This window comes from Astatotilapia calliptera, chromosome 7 (assembly GCF_964374335.1).
Source record: "Astatotilapia calliptera chromosome 7, fAstCal68.1, whole genome shotgun sequence".
NCBI lineage: Eukaryota > Metazoa > Chordata > Actinopteri > Cichliformes > Cichlidae > Astatotilapia > Astatotilapia calliptera.
Window position 1 is genome coordinate 66,303,478 of NC_137428.1, and position 19,958 is coordinate 66,323,435.

A 19,958-nucleotide genomic window follows, 5' to 3' on the forward strand; every position below is an offset into this window, starting at 1 on the left:
CTAAACCGTCCCCCACCTCTCCCCACCTTCCCTACGGTAATCCTGCCTGTGTGTTGCCCCTGAGCGCAGCCTGGACACACACAACAAAAACACACCCAGGAGTTAATCTGGATCATGATGGTAATTACTGCCTGTGCGTCCAGCCTGTAGGAGGGTATTGTCCACTAAGGGAGGAGTCAAACAGTCGGTTCTGCCTACTGACCTTGGAGAAAACTGCGAGGGAGGTAGGCAGGGGAGGGAGGAGAGAAACAGGGAGAAGGAGGTAGCTGACTGAGTTTCAGCACTGCAGATCTTCCTGTCTGCCTTCAGCCGCTCTTTCTCTCAGTTTGCTGGTGAAAGACAAAAAGCATTGAGAGGAGGGAGGAGGAGAATTGTGAAAGGAGTCTTTTTACTGATGATGGACGAGGATTTCTTTCTTTTTAACTAATCTTTAAAGCCCCTGTGAGTATTGCCTGTTATCTGCTTGTCATTCAATCTGCTCTTTGCTGCACATGTGTATTCTTTGACTGTAATAAGAGTCACATCTCGGGAATGTACTGATGTTACTAGACGGGTTTCTCAACCAGAGTCCCACAGACGAGGTGTCTTCCCACATTGTTTGTTTTTGTAACCAAGGTAGATGTTTGGGTTTTCCTGAATAGGGTGCAGTTGCAGACATTTGTGCGCTCTGTGTGTGTGTGTCAGAAAATGACATTCCTGCAGTTTCGTGACAGTGAATGTTGTTGACACAGCCTACGATGAGCCCTCACAGCTGTTAGCTTTGTTGCAGTGGCGCTGCTGTGGGAGGTTGTGGTCCTCGCCCTCCTTGTTTACAAGCATGGCTTCTTCTTATGCAATTCTCTGCATGCTGCACTATTACATACCATTAGAGCTGCTGCTGCTGCCTACAGTATGAATCAATGGCAGCACGAATAGTTGACTGACACTGCAGACATCTTCTGCGGTACCCAGCTAAGGGCCAGCTGGCACTGATGTCATAGAAGGATGCCACTGTGTTCACTTTTAGCATTGGCTGCGCATATGAATTTTGCATGAAACTGACTGGCTTCATTTGTCTCAAATACCACACACATTCTTTTCCTGGATTTTCAATCACGTTTTTATTACCAGAAATGCCTTCAACCTTATTGTGTGGTCTAAAACCTACATTTCCCTTCTCTCCACCCCTTTTATCTCCTTTTTATCTCTACCAACCAGTGCAGGTTATCTTTGCTCTGTCATCTCTGCCTGTCTTCTCTGCATAACAGTGAGGTGAGGGTATCAGGGGGATTTCTGAGCTAGCGATGCAGAAACAGCAGCGATAAGAGAAAGTTTAGATTTTCTGCACGTGTGTGTGTGACATGAGCATCATCTGACGTAATGGAGGAAAGGCATGGATCTCCAGGAGGATCTGTTTTCATAACAAATGAGCATTTATCTCTCTCTCTGTGTGTGTGAGAGAGAGATAAGCAAGGTTAGAGAGGGGTACAGAAAGAAAGTGCCAGTAGCTAGTGCTGCCCTACTTTCAACTGCATGACACATATTTTATCCAAGTTTAGAAGCAAAAGCGTCTGCATGCATTAGGTCACCATTGTACCGCCTCGTGTCAGGTCAGGTAACTCTTGCTGACATCACCTCTGGTCGCCGGCGGACGATCGCTGTCCTCAAGGTCACAGTGCAGGTTATCTGTTTCTCTGTCACCCCCTCTCCACCAGGCTGTACTGTATCAGAAGACACAGTGTCACATTGTGCGCTGCCGCTGTGCTGAGTAGGAGGCAGCACTCATATGATGTTCTAGGGAGAGGTGAATAGCTGTCATTCATGAGAGGGTGCCCGTTTGCTCGGCAGCTGACTTCAGACACTGATCCTGCCTGTCAGCTGCTGGCGGGTGTCTTCCACAGACCTAACTGTTGTGTCCGTTGCACTAGTAGCTGACACATTAAACATGTTTGTTGTTCTTTATAGCAGACAAGGAAACACAGCACAGGTTTTGGAGTCCAGAGAATACAGGTCATATTTGAAGAAGCCTTTTATTAGGAAAGCAGTTGCAGAAAATAAGGATCCTTTTACAAACTCCTAACTAATTTTGGCTCAGAAACCCTTCTTGCAAACACATTGTAGTGCATGTTGTTAGGTAGCTGTGGTATTTTGTTAAACTTTACAAAGATATCCGGTACGCCACAGCTGATCCTCTGACAGCATTAATCCCTATTAGCAGGCACTGGATCTCTCTGCACTGCTGTCCTTCAGACCACATCCTCTGGATGTTTTCAGGACAGTTTGCACCACCAGCAGCAGCAGCTCCGCCAAGACCAGCCCGGCAGCTATTAGTGTGTATGCGGAAGAGTAGAATGAGACCACAAACAACGTTGTCCCGCTTTTAACTTTCCCTCACTCTATATATCGAGACGAACTATAAAGATGGAGCGAACAACGGAGATGCTGATGGAATGAAAAGAACCAAAACGCTGGTTATGTGTTTCTTTGTACTTAAATGCACACGCACAGTCCTTTTACCTCTTTCAGAGGAGCCTTAGACTTTGTGTTCTGGTTGCATGCTGTCTGGACAATAATCAGCAGGTAATCCCTTTAAGCCATTATTTCTCTAATTGCTTTGTCTTGGTCAGCAGATGGACACCGCGGGGATGTTGTTTTGTCCTGTCTGCTTTCTCTTTAGTGAATCATAGCTGAGTACAGAAATAACCTCTGCGGTATTGTTTGCTCGACTGCATATTCATTTGCTTATGAAACAAGATTAAAAGGATTATTTGCTCTTGTATCAGTATAGTCCCTGTGGGCAGAGAACACAGTATACGAAACAGCAATGTGGAAAGTCTTTAACTGTGCAATAACCTCACAACTTTCTTCACTGTCTAATAGCATCCATTTAACAACTAATGATAACTAATGATTCGATCTTGAAGTTGATCAATCATGTACCACAGGACTTCAAGCTGGCAATAATGAAACCACTACTTCACTTCAGCATCACTTGACCGAGTTATCTTAGCTAACTACAGCCAATCTCCAACCTTCCTTTTATCTCAGTTATTCTTGAGTGTGCTGCTCATCCTCCACATTGAAAGGAGCCAGTTGAGGTGGTTCTGGCATCTGACTAGGACGCCTCCTAGATGAGGTATTCCGGGCATGTCGTACTCGGAAGAGGCCCCAGGGGAGACTCAGGACTCACTGGAGAGAACACATCTTTCAGCTGGCTTGGGAACATCTCGGTGTCCCCTCAGATGAGCTGGAGGAGGTGGCTGGGGTGAGGGAAGTGTGGGCTTCTCTGCCGCCGTGACTCAAACCGTGACAAGCGGCAGAAAATGGATAGATGCAGGAATGTCTTAAATACATACAGTGTATATATATGGATGACCTCTAATTTCCTCCTTCCAAATTTTTATAAAACTGGGGTCATTGTACGTACAGTGAAACATAAATCCTGAACCTGGCGACTCTGAGTTAAAAGTAAAAGTCAGGAAACCACAAGTAAAGCCTTTTCTCAGGAGAAAATAATAAGCAATCCACATCTAAAGTTTTCTTTGGGCAACATTTAGGCTGGACTGATAGATGATGACTTTATGGTCATGCTAGCTCATGTAACATTACAGCCAGTGGTATAAGTGATCCATAAATGTCCCAAGTAGCCCAGATTAGGCTGGAGTGAGAGTGGCTTTTAAACATGGTGAGCTCTGTCCAATTTTACATGTCAATGCTGTGTGTGGCTGCCTAGTAAAGATGACATAAAATGACGAGAACAATAAAAAATGTGAAATTAGTGCAACTTTCATGCACTGTTTTATTTTTCCTGCTGTTGAAAATAGTAGGATAACAACATGTTAGCACAAATTGCCCCAGGTAGGACCGGGCTGTGCATATTTATCTCGGTGTGTTACGTCATTGTCTACACACAAATCTTGCGAGTACAGATGAGCCCGCTAGGGGTGATGGTGGGAGACTCACAGCAAAGGGCACCTGGAGGAGTTACACAGGCCACAGGGTCAGAGTTTTATAAATAGAAGCAACACACATTGAGACGTGAGATTCATGCCCACAAACACATGCTCAGGGAGGAGTAGAAAGTGGCTTTGGTCTTGGCTGCAGCTGTCCCTCCGGCTCTTCTTTCCAATTTCACTGGAATCAACTTTCAGACAGATGGATCTTTGAAAACGTTTCATTAAAGTGAATAAATACTGATATTGCTATTGAGAGAACACCTTAGCCAGCAGTTTTGCTACTAAAGTGACAGTCTTCATATACTGTTTAAAAAACGGTAACATTACATTTAGGAATTGCAGGTATACAGAAAAAAGTTAAGGTCAATAGAAATAGGCTTGGACATTTAAAACCGTAGCATATGAGAAACATGGATGCATAGATTTTATTTAAACATGACTCTACAGTCTTATTTCAGCGAGGGGGGTGTAAGTGCTCCGAACAGCACATTGACAGGCGAGTACAAGAACTCAAAGTCGTATATTTTAGCTAATTTATGCTGGCAGATTGTCCTCATATTCATTGCCCAAAGCTTGTATTTACAGTGATGTTTCTCTTTTTTAAAAACAGGCCTGTTATTTTGTGGCCTTCAAAGATTTGTCTCTATAGTGTCACTTTTTTAAGATTAAATCGCTGCCATCTGATGTACAGTATGTCCACATTACACTCAGGCGTGTCTGACTCTTCATCTGCGTTTCTTGATCACAACAGCACTAAACAAACACTCCTGTATCCTAGTAACCATCCAGAGTGATACAGTGGACTGGTAGACTCCTGCATTAACCTGTCAACGGGCCATTGCTGTTGTGAAATTGTGGGCTGTAGAGAGCGGAGTCCCAGCTAGCTTAAAGAAGTCTGACAGAGTAGGGATTCCAGCTGGGTTGTAACGCAGGTTCAACCCTTGAAGGGTGGACAGAAAAGCAGTCCCTCCTGCTCTCTAACACAGGAGTTGGAGAGCAGGAGGGATTGTGCAAAGACATGCCTTTTTCATAATCCTCATCTCTGTGATCCCAGGAACTGGCTGAGCTCTGGCTAACCTGCTAGATGAACTGTGGGAATCTTCTTTTACACCACATGTATTATGTGTAAAATCCTATTCAGTGTGGTTGGATACTCAGGGTGTGGCTGCGGTCTATTTTTATCTAGCCTTTGGTAGATATTTTCCGTAGCAGTGGGAGGGTACGTTCAATTCAGGCTACAGAACTGACTCTTACCTGCTTCTCCTTGTCTCGCACGGGCCCTTCTGTCATAACAGGCTGTCACATTACCTGACTGGAACCTGCCTGCGTCCACATCTGTCTAAGGCTTCATGCCTGTCTCTCTATAGGTTAGAGAGGAAGATCAGATATAATATCACTGATTTAGGAAGACCCACACGGCTACAGCTTCTGTGAAGACAGCCAGAGACAAGCTGCTGACAGGGAAACCATCCAAGAGCACACAGTTACCACAGTAACCAGTTAACTGACACCAAAGAAAGGCTGACTACACGATTTCGAGTTACCCAACATGCTGCTCCACACCCTCACTGGATGAGAAAATTATGGGATGCCCACACTGGCTGAAATGACTGTTGTTCCTTTCGGTGACATCCAGCTTGTATACATGGCACATCGACTGTTATTATGCTCTTGTGCATTAAATCTAGCAGCATGCCAGTGTTGCATATGTTTGGTATGCTTAACTTATTAACATCAATGTAATTTTGTTTTCCGCACTGACTTCAAATGTGGAAATAACTCTGTGGAATTGCTCTTTTTACTCAGGTGGAGTTTGTTTAAGAGAACAGACATTTCCCTTTCTTTAATAACGATGAGCTCATTGAGATGAGGGGGGATAAAAGAGAAAAAGCAAAGACTGGGGTCAGAGATCAGAGCTGATGTCAGGATGAGAGCTGCAGGCCAAATGTGATTCACTCATATGCGTGCACAAGCATACAGAGTGTAGCAGGAATCTGACAGACCACGGAGAAATGAGCTGCAAAGCTTGGCATTATGCATGTGGATACCAGCACAATTCCCACCTACTACTTCATTAAACATTCTTTTCCATCAGTTTCTCTTAATTTAGCTGTATATTTGTGTTATTTCAAAATAAAAGCATTGTATATGAATACCAAATACCAGTAGCTAACCCACTTGAAAACTAGAAACCTCTTTTCTCAGCTTCACTCGTCTTTGTAGTGGAGTTCAAATGAGTCATCATTGAAATAACCATCATTATGACTCATTGTTTGCTTTATCTTCATGCCAACAATCATATCCGAGGGCAGGGCTTCATATATTTCAGCTTAAATTGATCTTAATTTATATTTTGGAAAAAAGGTACTTTGTTATTCTTATGTGATTTTTGCCATTCATCTGGAAAATATTCTGTTTTTAAATGTGTTGTTGCCAGGATGCAATCAGAATTCATTATGACCCAAACTTGCCTTTTGCACTGAAGATGACAAGCATGTCGTCATCATCTCATGTTTTGGAGAGAGTAAAGACTAAAAAGGGCCCTGCACCCTTATGAAGATTCAAAGGGCCTTACTGCTTTGTAGTTTCTCTAAGCCAGCATTTAACCACCATGCATAAAGAAACCTTGCAGTAATCCAAATATGCTAAAGCCTACTAAGGCTGTCAAGCTATTATTTCATACCTTCATGTCTTGTGAAGTCCACAGAACCTCATCAGGCTGAAAAGAAGAAAACAGGAAATGAAATCCATCACATGAGGCCTCTTCAGTGAGGTCTTTCCCTGAGCTCTGGGATTGCTCAAGATTGCTGGACTTTGTCATCTACCTTCTTGTAAATGAAAGGTTGCATTCTTTACTGATGTGTTCTTCATTTCCTCAGATAGATATATCAGACTGTGATAATCCAAGCAGCTTGTCTGCACATGTGCATTTAACTGAGATCAAATATAGGTGGTTTTGAGTGAATTTGTGGATATAACAGTATTTACTTCTTCTATATAAGAATGACAGCCCCAACTCTTTTAGTGTCGTGCCACAATTGGGTCCAAACCTGAATTTGTTGTTCACTCTTATTAATCATCATATGCCAGCTTGCTGTGATGCAAACATTACTGTGTTGTGATCATGTTAGCATACTGATGCTTAGCTGGAGAGAGTCACAGAGCTGCTTGCCTGGCTTTGGACTGTTCTTGTTGCAGCTCCCCTCCAAAGAGCATGTGTCAGTGCCAGTCAGCATCAGTGCAGCAGTGAGGTCAAGGGGTTCGTTTGCTAATGAATTTCCAGTTTCTGTGTTTTTAACCTTTCTAATTCCACTTGCTGACACATTAACATCATAATTTAGCCCAAGGAAAGCCCCTATAGTCTCAATACACACCCAAAACAGAAGTCTTAGGGTGTAGGTAGTGGCAGAAAGGACTTTTCTGTCTGACTCAAAAGAGGTGGAAAGCTTTAAAAACAACTGCTTTGTCTATCTGATCCTCATCTACAGGTGCGATAAAAGCCGTTAAGGGAAAGGTGGCAGTGGGATGAAAGTCTCTGAAAGTCTTGTCAAAGCATGAGTAAGAGCTAAGAGCAGAACAAAAGCAGTTCTGTTCTTTATGAGATAAAGAATTCATTACTCAGTCTTCCCTTGGTTTGATTTCTGCTCAGCAGCCACTGCTCGTAGTCGTGTTTATTCAACATATTTGGATAGATAATACCTTTTCTCGGATTTCCTCATGTTGGTTTTAAATGATTATCCTGCTTCCAAAAATAGTTTGCAATTGTGGGTGGAGTTTTTTTGTGTGTGTAAGGATATTTGTCAGAGGCCAAAGGCAGCAGCTCTGCATGACGTGCAGAAGAATGCAAAATAAAGACGCTGCTGTTTGTGCCTGTGTTTGGGAGTCGGGGACAGGCCACACGGTTGAGCCCCCTGTTCTCCACTCTTTGTATCCTGGTCATTCACTACAGTCTCTCTTTGTGCCAGCCACAGATCACATGTCACAATATTTGAACAGCTGCAGTCGTTGGCTGTGTGTTTTCTCTCTTCTTTCCACACGGAGAGTGGAGATCTGGTTTGATAACAGACTGTGAGAATTTGGACAGGTGAGCAGTGGGAGAAATATCTGTAGTATCGTGTAAGCGTCACATACAAACTACTGTAATTAAAACAACGACAACAGTAAAAGAAAAACATCAAAAGAGTGACAGCTGAGAATCCTCCCCTAGGATGGAGCGGGATCAATATAATGGATTATGTTAGAAACCTAACGGCTCCGTTCATGCTGTCACCTTAACCTAAACCTGTCAATATCAGGACTTGGAACATGATATCTGCTCTTCGAGCCTTCTTGAACACCGTAGCTACTATCCATTGCATTTCCAGGCTGGAGAAACGTTGCCAGTTTTTCTTTCAACATACACTTAAATATCTTCTTCTCTGTTGTCCCGTTGCGTTATTGGCCTCACAGAAAGCGAGTCATATCCTCGACACCAGGAGGCTGCTGTAAGAGAGCCAATAAAACTGTCTTTGAAGAAACTCACACTAACACATCTCAGGGCCTTTTAAGCAACTCATGCAACGCAAGAATTCAGAATTCATTTAAACTGCTCATGTCCCTTGATAGCTACAGGACAAGGACTGTTTGTTGTACTATTCAGTCTCCTACAGCAGTAAAGGTCACTGATAATAGTGGACACAATGCGAGAGAATTGCGTGTCGTGTATAGCGCATGTGCACTATATATATGTTACAGGTACGTGCGCCTGTAACAGGGGTAGAGGTGTTTGGTTTCTGTCCTTGGGCTGTATGTGTGCGCAGACTCACGGACGACCATCATGGCCACTTTGTATCAAGTTGAAGCGTCAACTGAAACCATTACCTGTTTGTTGTGCACTTAATGAATCATCACGATAAGCTGGAATTCAAAAGTATACTTGAAGCTAAAAAATGTAACAACTTAATCTTGCTGTTTTTTCACTTGAGGAGTAAAAGTCAAGCTATGTGTTAGCTTTGATGGAAGCTGAAAAAAAAACCCCAGCTCTCCAGCTCAGCTTGTGTTGTCAGATGTGATCTTGGGTAATATATGCGAGCTGATTTGTACTGAGATTTGAGGCCATTGTGTAAACTGCAGTTCAGCTCTGCTTTGTCTCCAACGGTAATGAAAAAGCTTTGCTGAGGACTGTGTTTACTGACTTCTGATTACAGTTAGCAAACCCATCATCTGATCAGGGCGAGTACATAGCAGCCTCATGGTCTCTCTGAAGGGGGGAGAGTGCATGAAAAAGGGAGAAAAAAAGGCAGAGGGCACCTTGGCAGTCTAAAGCAGAATGTGATTAAAATTCTGTTCTAGTCGCAAGCACACATTGTTTGGAATCATCATTTGGTATTTGATAAGGCACAGCCTAATCGCACCCTCTGGGGAAAGTGTGGAAAGTAACACTGATGACGCTTTGCCTGGAACTCGCAATACAAGAAGAACCCAGATGAAAAGAGTTGTGTAGGTCTTACACTTTGCCGTCCAGTGTGAGTGTAATACCAACAACGCAGGAGTCCTGAAATGCAACTCAGTGGCATCTTTTTTCCCCTCTGCCTTCTGAACAACCACACATTTCAAACCCACCACACATTTGGAATAGATCTTGAATTATTATTTTTTGAAGCTTCAAGCCCATGTTCAGATGTTACAAAATAAGCTCCCTTCACAGTCTCAGAAAACATTACACAACCATTGTGTTACACTGCACAGTGTTGAAAGAAGAGTGAACTACACTTCTTGTATAAAGCTGGTCATTTAACTTCATATCATGAATCTATTTCTTTAAAAGTGTATATTTCAAGTATCATAATCAACATAATGCAACTTGACCTTTATGTGTGCCGCCTGATAGTGTTTGCACGCCAGCTGTTTTCAAAGGCAGCCATGTTTCCCACACGGCCAAACAAATATATAGTAATGACATGCAAAAACACTCCTCTTCATGAAGACACTATAAAGCAAATTTCCCTCAAGGAAGAATCTGTTATGTAATTAGTTATGTAACTGTAATAGTGAGCTAGACTTTTGATGTGACTGAAATAAATCCATTATCAAAACTAGTGAACTAGTGTGCTGTGGCACAACCTTTTTATTGTGTCCCGGCCATCATGAATATTAACTTGTAGTGGAATGTAATTCAATTTATTAGACCATCTAATTCCATGGATTTAGATGCAATTATCCATTTTCGTGCACTGTTTAGTCCAGCGTGTTTTTTTTCTCTCAGTTGATCCTGCTGAATTAAGATGTTATAGTAAGATTGGTGCCAGCAGAGGGGAAAACAATATACCTTACCCGTCAGAGTGAATGGAGCAATAACATTTAGGTTTATTCTTTGAGGGCAAATAAGCAGATTAAACACTTTCACTCCTTTATCCAAGATAAAATAGAGTTTTTACAGCCTATTTATCCATATTTACCTGTGCTGAGGGTGGTCAAACTTTACCTGAACGATGTAGGCTTTGCCACTCTGACCAAACCTCCACATTGGTGCTGGTATAGTGTGCTGGTGATATGATCTGTAACAGCAATATAGGAGGGGTTGCCATGTGGTGCAGAAATTCATGGTCCCCATAACTAAGATGGCCTTTAGTGCCGACATGAGTTTTTCACGTTGAAAGTGATTTTGAGTGAATTAGCTCAGCTGTAGGCATCACCCTTTAATTTACTTCAATCATTCATGTCTCCAGAAATTCATATCTAATGCCTTTGAACTAATTTAGAAACATTAGCAAAAAATCCTAACTGTAATGGGAAACATGGTTAGCTTTATACCCCAAAACAGCTTGTTTGTTAGCATGTTAGCATGCTTACAGATAACTAGCTTTAAGAACTAATGTACCCCAAAACCACAGCCTTACAGAAATACTTGATTAAAACCTTTAAGTTATATTTAACTTTTACTTTTCATTTCTGTGGCAGTTTTTGTTGTTGTTGTTGTTGTTGTTGTTATGGAAGCATTAAACGTATTCTCTTATAAAGCTAATATTTTCAAGGTAAACATGCAAAATATACCCTTTTATTCTGTTGTTTTCTAAGATCAATACCTTCCTTGTAATGTGTATAAGAAATTGTTCAAATAAACTGAATTATTTTTCCTGTGGACGCCCACAGCTCACTCTTTAGCATGATCCACTCTACGGCGGTAACCCCTGACCCCTAAACACCTTGAGTCATGACATTCACAGCCATACTTAGACCAGGAACGTCGTGCACGTTGCTAAAGATCAGAGACTACTGACTCTTGTAGGAACGGATGGATTTATAGCCTACCAACTTAGCAGTTCATGGACACGGTGAATAACCAGCAGTGTGAGAAATGTTTCCAGTGTGGCCGCACCCTGACCACTACATCTTTTTTCAGTCCTCACACAGCCCTGGTCCGAGGTATCCTAAACACATACGCTTAAATTTAGACTGGCTCAGGCTGACCACAGACACAGCCTAACCTCCTGAAATCTGACACCCACTGTCTGCTGTTTCTCTCTCTCCTGACTCTGTGGGTAGGTGCGTTTTCACTTTCTAACTTTTGTTCACCGATTTCCTTTGTTGAGCACCCAACCATCTCACACACAAACACCTCAGTCTCTCATAACCTCTCCCTCTATTCTTCGTGCTCGGGGGCAGCCGACTGGAGCTGATTTACTCTGTTTGCACAGAGTTAGAGCTCACAGTTTTGGAGGAAATGAAACGTTAAAGTTACATACTGATACGATTCTTAAAAGCCCTTTCCATTATCACTTTTTTGGACTGACAGAATTCATGCTGTGTTTATCTGAACGATCAAACAATTGTCCTCCCTAAATTAAAAAAAGAAGAAGAAGCTGTGCACATCTTTCTTCTGTTGACAAGCTTACTGCTGGAATCCTGTTTATTCATACTGGAGCATTTCCTCGGTTGTTGAGTGTGTGTCTTCAACTGATTTATTTCAATTTGTATCCAATAAGTAAATAAACAGTTGGTGATTCCATTAATAATAGTGGAGCAGTGAAAAATTTAACAGGAAGGTGGAGCGAGAGAGCAGAGAGAGCAGGTGAAAACACACAGCAAATCTGACCCATTTTCACCTGCTCAACCAGCAAGACGTCTCAAAATCTGCTGTCCTTCTGCGCATAATATCTGACAGTTTGATCCTTTCAGTGTTCTGGAAATATAGCTCTATCCGGGGACTGGCCTACAATGGAAACGTTCCACTTTGTTTGACACTTTTAATCACATTCAGTGGCGTATTGTTCTGCTTTCTCAAGTAAACGTTACTTTCTATTGTAGTAAACAGGCTTTAGTTTAAGTTTAGATAGATAGATAGAACTTTATTAATCCCTCGGGTAGGTTCCTCTGGGAAATTCAGTTATATGTTATATAGTTATATATAGTTATACTATGTAGTCAGTTATATGTATATATGTTTTTCTATTGATAAAATGCTAGTTTCTCTAGCTCTGTGCCCATCATTTAAATTTGCTGATAGTTTAATTAATTGATCAATTATTCTTAGCATTAATATGCTTTCAAATTGAAACATGAATATCCAAGTAAGGTCAATCCGATGAGGAAGATTTACTTTTGCCATTCCTCTTCTCAGTTCCTTCTCCTCTGCAGCTTAGTGCTCAATGGCCCATAACAGCTTCCTGATGGCCGGCTATGAACATGATGAGATCACTAGTATCACTGATCTCATCATCTTTTCATTCACACTCACACGAGAAGGGAGAGGGGAGAGCATATGTACAGAGACACTTGAGAGAATTGGAGGAGAGGGTACAGTAACAGTGACAGCCTCAATATGAATGTAGCCGTACAGATGAAGGCCGTATGGCTGTCGAGTGTTTCAGAGAGCTGGACCTGCATTAACGTGTCGTCTGCTACAGTTAAGCTGCACTTTTGTAAACGAGTCAATCATCACACATAAAGCATATTTGTTTTTTGTTTTTCAAGTGTTAGACTCACAGTAAATAAGACATAAATCAGATTTCTTCAGCATTTTAATTTTGTTTGTGTGCATTTTTTGCACCAAAGATGGAGTGATATAGATGCAAGACAAGGAAGCACTAAGCAAGTCCTGCATTTTTATTCTGTTGAAAAACAGTGTTTGTTTTTTTTAAATGAAAGTGAATGACACCTTTACGTGGGCAGTGCCTGCTGGGTGTGGAGAAACAGATGGCTTTGGAGACAGTGGTGCATGTTTTATTAGTAAAGCTCACTGCCCAGTTATGGCATTACAGGAAAAATGGGTGCATTATGCATATCCCTGGTGTCACTGGAGCTTGATGTTTAAGCTACATGTCTGATTGATTCAGACAGTGTGAGTGGGTGAGTGGGAGTGGGATATTCACAGTGAAAATATGCATTCAAATCTATTCGTATGTTTTAAGAATAAATATAATTTGTCATTTTCCATAGCATAGAAGACAATGGATAATTATTTTTACTAAAAAAAAGTAAAGAAATGTCTTGAGACACAGGTCAGTGGCAGGAGTGAATCTGTTTTTGCTTACAGGGAAATCAGTGGGCGTGCACACACATACACAACACGACTCTCCACAGTTGCACTGCAAAACAAGATGGCCACAATGAAGCAATCCAGACGACCACCAACTCTGAAAACTTTGTCAAATCGGGATTTTTTAGTTGCTGAGTGCAAAAAGGCAACACATGACATCAGCTCAGCTCAGAGAAACAAACACGATTCAAGAACATTTCTCATCTCTGGCTGAACTGGACTAATCCCAAACTGTTACACAACAGTCTGGACAACAGGCTCGGACTGTGATTACTCATGTCATCGTTGGGAAATTAATAGAGACCTACTTTCTGCTCATAAGGGATAGAAAACATAAAAGTGTTTATCCTGATATCTGATATCTACTGCTTAAATGAAGCCAGAAAGCTCTTTCTTTTTTCACTCAGCCGCTGAGTCCTCCTGTAATTCCCGTGTCCTCGTCACCACTACCTTTCAAGACTCTAAAACAGAAAATCTGTGACAAAAGCAAGAATAATTATGCAATTATGGCTGCACATTCTTGTGGTGTTCTGCTAGCTCTTCTGTGTTTTTAATCACAGTTTGGCAGCAGTTAAACGTGACCTTTTATTTCAGGAAATATCTGAAAGTTCTTATCAGCAGCAAACCATTAAGATATACAATGCACTGTAAGTCTCAATGGTTTGTGTTGAAAGCTGTATGAACATGGCTATCTAAGAGTGAATAGCAGCAGTCCTGCATCTGTCTGGTTTCTGCAGTCCTATAAATACTGTAGGCCCAGTAGGAGGAACAGCGGTAGGTCCAGCAGGTCAAGTTGCCACATATGAGCAATCCCATATGTTTTGTAACACTCTGCATCCTGCCAGTTGGGAGAGATTTTAGTGGCAGCAGAAAGCAGTACAGTTGGAGATGACAGCAAAAACAGGTGGGAGCCAAGCCAGCTCCATCTCACTTCTTACATCAGCATGTCAGAATCCCTTTAAGTAAGTCACCAGTCGGTCAAGGAGATTCTTCCTGACTGTGGAAGTGCTCCACTTCAGATCAACCCCACCTTAAAAAGACGCCCATTGTGTCTGTCTGTGCTTGCAGGCGGCCTGGCTGAGGATTCCTCCAATCTGTGAACCGATGGGCATGTGACATCACCCCCTCCGCCCCATCTCTCCCTCCTTACATCAGTGCATCTGGCCAATCAGTGCTCAAGGAGATCCGGTCACATGAGAATCCCCCCCAGTCTTGGTTACCATGACAACGAGCACTGGTCCAGGCAGCATCTTGCTGTGGTGAGAAAAGAGGAGGTGGAGGGGGGAAAGAAGGCAGGAGGAGAGGCAGAAAGAGAAGAGGAAAGGGAGGAAGGAAGATAGAAAGACAACAATTCCATTCTGAGGAATAGCTTTTGGATCTTCAGCTTGTTCCTGTCTTCATTCAGTACAGTGAGTACTTCACCTTTATTACCCACGTTCACCTGCTGCACTGCAAGCAAATGAAAGGAGATCTGATGCAGTCCTTTGTCATCAGAATTGGATAATGTGACATGGCAGATGCCTTTGATGATTTCAGGGATGGCATCAGTAATCCCTTTGTGATGTGGAGAATGCATGCAGCCTGCCTCACCTTAGGTAGACAACCCTTTGTCTGTATGTTTACTCAAAGGCTGATGACAGACCTTAACAGCAAACAGAGCCATGGTGGGAACCAGGGTGCTCAGCGCAATTAGAGGCAATTTCATAACATGGTGAAACTCCTTCTGATGTATTATGCAGCGAGTCATTCAGCCTCCAACCGCTAATCTTCGTCCTGTCTTTCTTTTTTTTTTCCATTTCTACTCCTCCAAGTCTGTCTTCCTTTTTCTATCTTGCTCATTTCCATACAATTAGATCTGGCTGACACTCTGTGCCCCACCGGGGTTTTGTATAATTAGCAAATCCATGGAAATTTCAGCTGGGACAGTTTGCTCTGATTGCAGGACTTGTATGCTATGTAAAATGTCCTTGTGGTGATAGAAACAGAGAGGTTTTCTAGCTGCAAGTTAATTCATGGTCAAAACGTTGCTGTTTTACATTACCTTACATTTGAACCTCATACATAATTGCAAAGCATGCAAGAGAGATGATGCAGAGTCACTAATAAAGTGCTAAAGATCCAATTCATGTCCTGCTATAGAAGGAAGCGTGATGTTTACAGGCTGTTGGATTTTTTTGCATTTTATTTGTGTGTGTGTGGCTTGTAAGAGTAACCTTAAAGATTGTTTGGAAAGGGACTTCTAATTTTTTTTGTTATTCCCATTATGTTTTGACAGAACAGTTATACAACAACATTGTGCCTGCAAACTCATTACATGTGACTTAACCGTGATAATCTGGTTAGTATATGGCATTATACGATTCTGACTTCTGCCCGTTTATCTCTCCTTGTATATTTGTACTTGATATCCCTGTATCTTATCTTCTCCCTGCGTAGGTGGGACCAATATTTTTCAGTATTTTTTTAGTATATGCACCATATCATTTATTAAATTGTGCTTATAAAGCTATTTTAAACAAAATAAATCAAACTAATACTGAACTACCAACTTGGCCAAAGTTGTAGTTTATATTATACGTGCCTTGCGTCTCAGCCGCACTATCTGTCCTGTGACATGAGCTGATGGGAAGGTGTTTGCTTGCTAGCTGCGGTAATGTGCCCAGAGCTGATAGCAGCTGAAGGGTTTCTCCTTTCAACATGGCCTAAGAATGTAGCACCTTACAGAGAATATAGATAATCTTCTTCTGATCCAAGTGGATGAACTATATCTCAAGCTGCCTCATCTTTGAGACTGGACTGTTTTTGCTTGCCTGTGATCCAGTTAATGAACCAGTAATGGCTTTGAATGATTGGTTAATAAAAACCTTTCTTTTGACAAGGTTCAGTTGCAGTCTGGATTGCAGAACCATTTTTTTGTAGTCTGGGGAGAAGTCCATGTTGTGACTGAAACAAAAGCAGTGTATCAGTAATGCACATTTCTGTCTGCGGGAAGCAGCCAAACACTCACTAAACTGTTTCTTGCCATTTGAAAGTGATTGTTTAAAACTTATAATTTTCCCAAATTGTAATCTTATGGTTTTCCACTGAGGCAAACTTCAGCCCATTTGAAACCACTGCACAATCTGGGTCTATACTTTGTTAGAAAACAAACAAATGAGCTTTGGAATTTCCTTTGGAATCATATTTTCAAGATTTCCTACAGTGGAAAAGAAGGAGACTTGCAGATAGACACAGCAGATACACACGTTTCAGGAATGTTAACCATTATTTTATGTCATGCGCCTCATCACTCCAGACTACCTAGAGCCTACTTCTTTTACTGTCCATATAAAACTCCCGGGTGCCAGAGTGCACATCTGAATCACGCCTCTATATTCTGGTAACACACCTGTGCGGATGATGCCCAGTAAACAATTTTACAGTAACCCATTTTTGTGCAGGCTAATTATTACTAGCAATAATTTATCAATTTTTACCCTACAGGTTAAGTCAATATTTATATACACAATCGCACACAAGGCAAACGGGAAATATTTTACAGTAACTGAAAGATAACAAAATAAATACAAATAAAGTTTGACTGTTCGGATATCACGTTAAATGAAACCCCGCCGGTATCCCCGGTTGTCTAAACCAGTTTTAATGTTTCGGCCAAGTTTTCGACCGCATGTGAACGCAACACTGCTGCTGCGTCACGTTGGAAGAGACCAATTGGATTAAACTGAGTTAAAACACGCTGGCTCACCTCAAGAAAGAGCGGGGGGTGCTCACCTTGTACTGTTAGAGAGATTGAAGTACAAGCTAGCACAGCGTCGTCTCTTTGCCGTATGCAGTCTATTACTGCTTTGTACTCTTATTTCAACATGTAATACAGGAACATTATTTGTTCGCTCAAATTTCAGGAACATACTGTTATTTACAGAGCTGCACGTCCCCCCCCTCCTTGTCGGCGTTATGGTTTCGACGGATCCCTCTCAGTCAGTTTCAAGTTGCGCCTTCTCGTCTGCCGTGTGGCTCTGTGTTCTATATCCCTACCGAGCGGAAAAAAATAGACATTCCCGTTTTGGCTTCACTGTGAAATTTGGATTTACACAGGAAAATGGATTTAATAGAATTATTGACGATTGGATTATAATCACGTGGCATTCAGAGGTAAGAAGACACGCTTCTCTCAGTCGTTTGACAAACAGTGGGTTTTTTTAACGTTACCGTGGGATCCGCGGGCTGCACCTTCGCACGTTTGGGAATGTCACGCTCTGTTGGTTTTAATAGAGCAGCTAACGATTTAACTGCATTGGCCTGTTATAAATCTCAATTTTCTTTGTGCAAAGAACATGCACATTACTGGTGCATCACAGAGGAAAACCTCGGTTCTAATGGGACAGCCTGTGGAATGTAGTGGTGCTATTAGTCACTTCCACACAAATATATCCATCAGTACAGAATGCAGTCCAAGCGCGACAGTTTACCTGATGAGTCGGCAAAGAAACTCAATAATATTTGTACATCACTGAGTCAGAGGTGACATTTGAGAAATGTCGTTTTAGGAGCTTGTTTCGGGTAACAACACAGCCGCAACACACCTGGAAAGAAGTCATGTTAGGTAAACGTTAATGCACACACTTTGTATTCGCAAAAGATGTTGTTACAGGAGGCTGGTATGGAGCTGGCTGCTGCTTTCTCTTGTGTAAATCTCATGCAGTCCTATACATACCGTAAGTTTAGATATTTTGCAAGTGCTTTTGTTGTCTCTCAGTACCTGTTTTGTGTAAAGGCTTTGACGTTAAATCAAAGTCTCCTCCTAGACTTCAGTGATGAATGCTTCCACATGTCATTTTTGTTTTTGTTGATTAACTGTATGCTGACATTAACATTAATATCATATTACTCCAGCTGGCTCAGCTGGGCCCATACAGCAGCAGCAGCCACTCTGTGGTTAAATGGAGCAGAAGGGTCCTGACCTGACAGGCCAAAGTCTCTTATCCTGTCTCATCTGAGTGATTGGATTTGTTCTATTGATTAGTTATACTGAACCTTTGTTTCTCGCATTTCAAGAGCTTCCTTCCTACACTGTATCTTTAAAGACTTTGTACATCTACTCTGAAGCCACAGGGTGCAGTTGGGTAGGTGGGTGTTAACTGGGCTGTGCTGTATCTGTTCGCACCTTTGTGTTATCATAACTAGCAGTTTCCCTCCTAGATCAGGATGTGGAGCAGAGTAGGAAAGGATGTTTGCTTGGTGGCTGACTGCAGTTTGGCTTTCTGAAGAGAAGCCTGACACAATCGTTCAAGTGTATAGTCAAGCATGCAGCGTCCTCTGCAAAACTAAGCTGTGCTACAGTGGCAAACTTTAAGTTTATATTTCTGTGTTATAAACACAACCCACAAAGCATCCAAAACACATCAAAACACAGCAGCATGAATTTGATAAGGCAAGCTTTTTAATGTTCATGTTCGTGAGGGAGGGGAAGATAAAGCTGACTCACTTTGCCCCCTTACTGACCGTCGCTCAGAGAGTTAAGGAAACTAGCTCTGACTCTGACCCCCTGTGAACCTGCAGTATATTGTGGAAATGGGAAAAGTGCTGGATGAAAGGACGGACGGTAGGAAGGAAGGAAGTCCTGTGAAGGCAACTCGTGCTGTGTCATGAGCAGCTGGATGTATCCCAGCTATCTGGTTCATTTGCCCGATGGCTTGCTGATGTGGCTGACTCATCTGAGACTTGGTGCCCCCCCCTCCATCCCACCACAATATTAAACTACTATGCGTGTTATAGCAAGTCTAGCCTGCTGTAAGTCCTTAAAGGGAGAGACAGCTGTAACTAGAAGGAATGTTGTGAACTGCTTAAGGTTCCATTTCTTTAGCAAACACTCATTGCAAGAATATCCAGTTACCATTTCAACTTTGTACTTAGGTGGATGAGATTGTGATGATGAGTATATTCCTGTGATGATGAGTATATTCCTGTGTTGACTGCTGAGTCACACGGGTGTAATAAAACCAAACAGCCTGGATGATGCCATATTGTTTCCACCCTTTAAGGTTTGGAGATCCCACAAAAAGTCTGAGATAGTTGCTTTATCTGCCACCGTTCTTTTTTCCCCCCCATAGTAAGAAAAATAAATGAGATTTGGTGGAATAATCACTAGTCAAAGCTGCATGACTTCCAGCATGGCTCCTGTCCATTTGCTTTTGTGATTTCCCACAGCTCTAGATTAAAGACTTACTTCTTGGCTGTTTCTTCCACCTTAGAGATCAGAAGTGGGTCAGTATGACAAATGCATTCCAGAGGCTACGCCAGTGATACATGTTGCCAGTCTGCTGCTCCTTGAACTCTATAAAGGCTACTATCTTACGTCAGCCAGTGCAGCAGAAACTCTGATCCTACACATCTTCATGTGACAAGCAAACAGGCTACTGAGACTCTCTGCGCCGTTGCTTTTTTGCTTAAGTGTGTGTATTTTCTCAGCTACCTCACAAAACCCATTTTTACGGCACACTGTTGTA

General features: G+C 42.1%; 1 protein-coding gene across 27 annotated transcripts in view; it reads left to right on the forward strand.

Moving 5' to 3' along the window:
* The first annotated feature begins 230 nt into the window (after positions 1–230).
* mical3a (microtubule associated monooxygenase, calponin and LIM domain containing 3a) overlaps positions 231–19,958 on the forward strand; it is a 79,188-nt gene continuing 59,460 nt past the window's right edge. For 10 of the 27 annotated variants that reach the window (XM_080304923.1, XM_080304932.1, XM_080304936.1 and 7 more), the window contains exons 1-2: positions 233–441; positions 14,521–14,861. The gene's annotated coding sequence lies outside the window, so the exon portion shown is untranslated. Of the gene's footprint in view, positions 442–14,520; positions 14,862–17,196; positions 17,605–19,958 lie in introns of those variants that run through there. The other 17 variants (XM_080304918.1, XM_080304927.1, XM_080304925.1 and 14 more) reach the window with 6 other exon arrangements.